Raw genomic sequence first — 6,000 nt, 5'->3', positions numbered from 1 at the left:
AAATGTTCTATATTTTAACAGGATTTTAAGCAAAATGTTCTATATTTGCATATCGATCAGATGAAAAAGGAGATAACACATAAAATCGTGGATCATGGAGACGTCTGAAAATGCGAGCAAAGCTCGGGTAGGTGGAGTCTGATGATCAGACAACTACACTTTGCAGTGCTCAGTGTATACGCGTTGGGCTGTTTCCGATGCGTAAGGTGCAGAATAATTCCACATGGTCATTGATCTATTAAATTATCTCCAGATCGAATGAAAATAAAACAAAACAAGTCAAACAAAACCGTTCTTTCCGAGGAAGCGCGAGCTGGAAAGGAAATTTTTACAGCTGCTGATTGGCTGCGAATGAGTTACTGAATTTGCTCTGTGCCGACATCTAGAAATAAACAGAAACGTAACTTTCCGATGTAAAACAATTTGCCGGCGTCTGAATATTCGAGTCAAATTTGCACTAAAAACGAATAATCCGAACGAAAGTTCCGAGGCGCTAAACTTATTGGCTAATTATGGTTGGAGTTTCAATTTGCTGTACCTAAATGTCAAACTTAAAAAGTGTACATTGACCCTTGATTATATTAAATCCGTAGACGTCCCTTTAGCGGAAGTTAGCCATGTATTTTCCCTCTTCCTATAAACGTCAAAAAACAATCAACATGTATGCAGTTTAATGCCTTTGGCATCTACCTGGCGGTCACAGACAAGGGTGCTTGTCAATCCCGTTACTCCTTTCACAGCTCATACTCTCTACACCTACTGCTAATCTTCACTGTTTCTATTTCATGGCCACAGGGAGGTACTGCAGACTCTTTACCTCTTCTCTTTGCATTGATTATGTGTTTCATTCCTCATTTCTGCTGGGTATCAACATGTAATCTGTGAAATGTGCAGATAAATACAAATTGGGTGTAAGATTTAAGGGGGAGCATTGTTGCCCAATATCGTCCATTGCCGTTGTTGTAAGAGGTGACTAAAATTAGCTCTGTATTTATTGTTTTTCTTTTTATTTCTGCTGTCAGTATTTTTAGGTTTTAGTACTCAAGTCTTTGTAAATTAGTGAGCATAAAAAGAAACCTGATCGTTTTAGACGCCGAAGCAGAGTGGCTGTATTAATTAGAATTAGTTAAAAAATGCAGCCTGGTAAAATTGATTCGGATAAAGATAGCCCTTACAAGTTCACCTTTTCAAACTTTTGCTCTATCAATGCCTTGGTAAATAGCCTTCTTTCATATTACTCATGCGAATAATAAGGTTCAACATTCTGTTTTCAAGATGGAACTTTGCCTACAGAGTATCGTAGGGAAATAAAGTGGCCGTCATATATGTTCCGTACAAGATATGCAGTAATACGTACCCTAATAATTACTTAAATCCACTTACGTATGCCAGGAGTTATTTCTGAAGTTTTACTCTGACATCTACCCAGTCCTACTCCATGTCCTCTATTACCCTAACAATTTGTGACTTGAACGATGGTTAATCGTGTCACTAGGCCATGTTTGGTTCTCAACGTCTTCTGTGAATCCCTAAGACAAAACCTTCTTGGGGGTTTGATTTTCCTCCACCAAGCAAAATGAGTTAATGGATCCAAAAATAAGAAAAACGAAAAATAGGAAAAAAAGGGGAGCTTTATGCTTTTGTTTTGCCCAACAGCAGTTGACATGGAATGCCACTTTCATCCATTCACGTCTTTGCTTTAGAACATTTATATGCATATTCTAATGAGAAATAAAGCAAGTTATAGTTCGAGAGACATGTACATACCTACATAATTAACAATTCATTGCTATAAATCAAGTTTTAATTCAATGAATTCACATCCTGTGTGTGGGATGAATCAAGTTACAGGTTCAGGGACACGTGCTTATGTATATTGAATTATTATAAAGAGTTGTTAATTAAGGGAAGGATTACAGGAACGTAAAATGCACATGTTGTGCTTATTAAATTTTTGGGTAAAAAATGGGTTTGTACTGTTGCAAATGCACAGGAGGTTGTAGTCAACGTCATATATACCACCTCCTTTTCATTCTGTGCACGGGGAGTAGATACAATCCAAATGTTAAATGGAGAGGAGTTGAAAGTTGAAACACATAAGGAATGAATTATCTTGGGTAATGAAATTCTTTGTTGATGTCAAGATGATCCTCATATGAAGATTCAAGCTACTTAATTGATAATTGGATGGAAAAAGATTTTAATATTGTGAAGATAGTGTTGCATTTGTGTGAGGATTTGATCCGTAGCATAAAATTCAATTATAGAAGTTAATGATTGAGAAGTCAATCGGTGTCCTTGTTAGTTTCCAGATAATGGTAAACACATTCTACACTCAGAGAAAATAATGTTGACTGCAAAGAGCTTAAGATGAAAAACTCCAATCAAAATAGCATTTCTGAGTATGCTAATCTACAAACACATACTGCTGACAGTATGAACAGTAAATACTCACAGATCTGAATTCTTAATACTGCATCTCTCTTCTATTAAAACTAAAAAGAAATACACTGCCCTAGAGTGAATTTTTTGTAAAAAAGACTCTATTTGCATTGTGATTAAAATTAGAATATGCACCCTTTATATTGAAGTGCACCATGAATCCAACTCTGAGAAACTAGACAAGGACTCAATTAAAGCTCCAATTTCAACTTATAACTTATTGTAGTGACACTCAGATTGGCTGAACGATTAACTAGTTTGGCTAAGCAATCAACCTAGTCTAACAACCAATAACTCCTGAACAATCAACTAGTTTGACTAGTCAATTGACCTAGTCTAACAACCAATAACTCCTGAACAATCAACTAGTTTGACTAATCAATCAACCTAGTCTAACAACCAATAACTCCTAACCAAAGTAGTTGAGACAAAATTATGTCCACAAAACATTCAAGTCTTGAATAGTTAACTGGGTGCTAATCACAAATAAGATTTCTTACATAGCTGGGCCATATTCTCATGTTTAACTATCCTCTCTATGCTGATCTATCCGATGCACACAGGTCTGGTTCTGTTGTTGTCATTGCTGTGTAATCACTGTGAGAACACTAGCAGAACAAGAAGGTAAAAACTCTTTGCTTAAGAACTAGAGCTATGGTAGGAATTGGAGCAAGAAGACGAGATGGCTACATTGAAGCTGTGAAAAGTCCATCTTTCGAATTATGAGGAAATTGAGTAGAATCAAGACCTTCTATTGACTGAGGGAAGGTACAAGCAATACAATTCTTCATCAATTTGCATAATATTCTAACTGAACCAAGGAAGAAGGTGGATCTTGAATAAGTAGACTTCCTCATGAGTGGAATCTGTTGTATGGCAGTTATAGTACTTAAAAAGCAATACCTACTACACATGGGTCATGTGGTTAATGATTTGAATGCACGACGCCTTGTGGTTAGGGTGCTGAGGATCATGTAAAGATGGTAGTGACAGAGAATCAACAATTATATTGACAACTATAGGAATTGAATGCAAATATATCGGTTGTATATGTGGATCCAATCTGGTAGGTGGAAATTATTGTGGAAATATGGTATGGACATGCATGTGATTGGTTTGCAGAAGCATAATCTGTAATACTTGAACCATTTGCTGCATCAGCTTGGTTTAGTCCTCAGTTTGTCTAACCAAAATCTATTGAAGAGCATGTGTATGGCTAAAAATAATCTATTAAAGAGTGTAGTATTCACCAATTCCTACGAGGATTGTTTTGAGTATTCACTTTTAGATTTTTGCGGCAATAGCCTATTTTCAATCACATATGGGATTGGGAAAGAGAAGGAACCAAGGTTTTGTAGCCAATGTTTTGGAAATAAAACCTCTAGGCAAGTAGATATGAAATTCCTTCTCAATGGGAAGGCCATTGTCTCAACGTCATAGATTCCTCAGTACTTCTTGGAATGTATCATGTAAATATTTTTTGGAAAGCTTTCAAAGATGATGCAAAAATCATTGTAGTAGGACACTTATACTAGGAGAAATCTGCACTACAAGATAATGGATTTTTTAACTGAAAAAATCAGTAAAATAATTTGAAAATCAACATAGATATGAAAAGCTATTGCTTGGTAAGATTTTTAGAGTCTATTCAATGAAAAACATCAACATTGAAATAGCTAATCAAATTTGAAGGTTTTGAAGAGAGTACATCTATTGAAGGATAAGAGGTAGGAACCCTAAAAGTACACTACATCTAGTCACTAGTATCTTGATTGAGAGAGACTTAATGGAGTTAGATACAGTAAGTGCAAAAGATGGATACCATTGAGAGGGTTAGATCTAAAAGCCACAATTGAAAAGATCTAATGCCAAATGGTATGATCTAGTCGAGGATAAGAGGTTTGAATCCCCAAGAAGATCAGATGTATTTACTTGATCACAGGATGCTTGTAACTAGATGGACATCCTTGAGGTGACTAGATCTATAGGCTATAATCACAAGGCTCATACCAAATGGTATGACATATGAGCATGATTGAAGCAACAACAAAGAACACAATAGATTGCTATAGCTGTATATATTTGATTTATAATTTACATGGATATTTCATTGCAAATTCGTCAACATGGATATATATTCTACACACTCAAACTATGCTACTACATACACGTGAATGCTTAACCAATCCACAAAATCACGGTGCAACCTTGAGTATGATTATGGACTCAATATAAAGTTGTTCATGCTCAATTATAGCCAATCTTTATCTACTTGTCCCATGAGATACTGGTAAACTTGCAAGGAAATGACATAAGGAAAGCAATATCACCTGAAAAGGATATCAACTAGTGATTTATCCCAGAGAAATTCAATTAGGGAAAGATCTCCAGGAAAATTTACTATCAATCAAATCGTATAAGACTGGTGGTGCCTTTTTGAGGGCCACTAAGGACACCAACAACAATGCATCACTTCACTTGCTTCTGGTGAATCAACAACAAAAGCATAGTAAAGTTATCTCTCGAACCATGGCAATTGATGGCAACCTTTAATTGCTAATCATTTTGGATAAGTAGCATTGGAATACAAACACCTAATACACTAATAATTCTCAATGAGCTCCAGTATACCTGCTCTCTAGTGTATACTCAGGTCTAATTATGTTATAGGGAGAGTAAAGAGTTGATAGAGTAACTGGAATGTCTAGCATATGAAGAGACAAAATGAGAACCTATTAAGCTTTGAAAGAACTATGGTTCTATGTTTTTGTCGTACATGGACTTTTGCCTGCTGCTGAAATGGTCTGCCGGTCTTGTTCCTCTCAGTGATGTTTTTATCTAACCATTTAGGTTCCAGACTTTTCTGTCACTATTAGACACAATCTTCCCTATTGGTCTTCCCCTGACTTGACTCTGACTCTGCAACTCGCTTTTGATGGCTGATCCATTCAACCGACTGAAACTGTTTTTTTTTTTCTGATCAATTTTTGATCAATGTTGTCATTTGTATTAGTGTATGCACATTACAAGGATGTATAAAGAAACTTCTAGAAGAGGTAGGATTCAAGATGAAGAGATGTAGATAGTGATTTGCATGACACTTAAAGAATAAATAAGAAACTCATGTGGCTATGTCATACATATATTAAAGTGCACTAGTCCAGAATACTATATTAAATAAAATACATTATTCCATGTGGATATATCTCTTCATCCCTTTTTTCTTTTAATCCAGTTCTTACAAGACACTGTCATAAATTGATACTAGATGCAATTTTGTATTGTGTGCCAATTTGAGTATTATGTCTGGAGAAATATATTAAAAAGTCTTACAATCATTAAGATTGTTGTGATTAGCAATACATTTTTGGTATACTATAGCAATTTCAAGATAAGAGAACAATTCTAAGGGTTACAATGTTAAATGTTTGACTTGTCCTAATGCAAGATATATTTCATATTTTGGGATGCAATCACCAGAGACATTTTAAGGTTAAGGAATGAGTGATCTAGATATAAGAATGAAGATAGAAAAAATACAGCAACATAAAACCGAGG

The 6,000-nt window shown here is 35.4% G+C and overlaps 1 protein-coding gene across 1 annotated transcript in view; it reads left to right on the top strand.

Annotated features, from left to right (window-relative positions):
• Positions 1-322: 322 nt before the first annotated feature.
• Positions 323-6,000, top strand: part of LOC131052714 (uncharacterized) — a 44,273-nt gene continuing 38,595 nt past the window's right edge. The window contains exons 1-2 of the mRNA XM_057987305.2: positions 323-799; positions 895-969. The gene's annotated coding sequence lies outside the window, so the exon portion shown is untranslated. The remainder of the gene's footprint in view (positions 800-894; positions 970-6,000) is intronic.

The sequence above is a fragment of the Cryptomeria japonica genome, chromosome 8 (assembly GCF_030272615.1).
Source record: "Cryptomeria japonica chromosome 8, Sugi_1.0, whole genome shotgun sequence".
Lineage (NCBI taxonomy): Eukaryota > Viridiplantae > Streptophyta > Pinopsida > Cupressales > Cupressaceae > Cryptomeria > Cryptomeria japonica.
The sequence above is the reverse complement of the archived record's forward strand: the minus strand, read 5'-3'. Positions and strand labels throughout refer to the sequence as shown.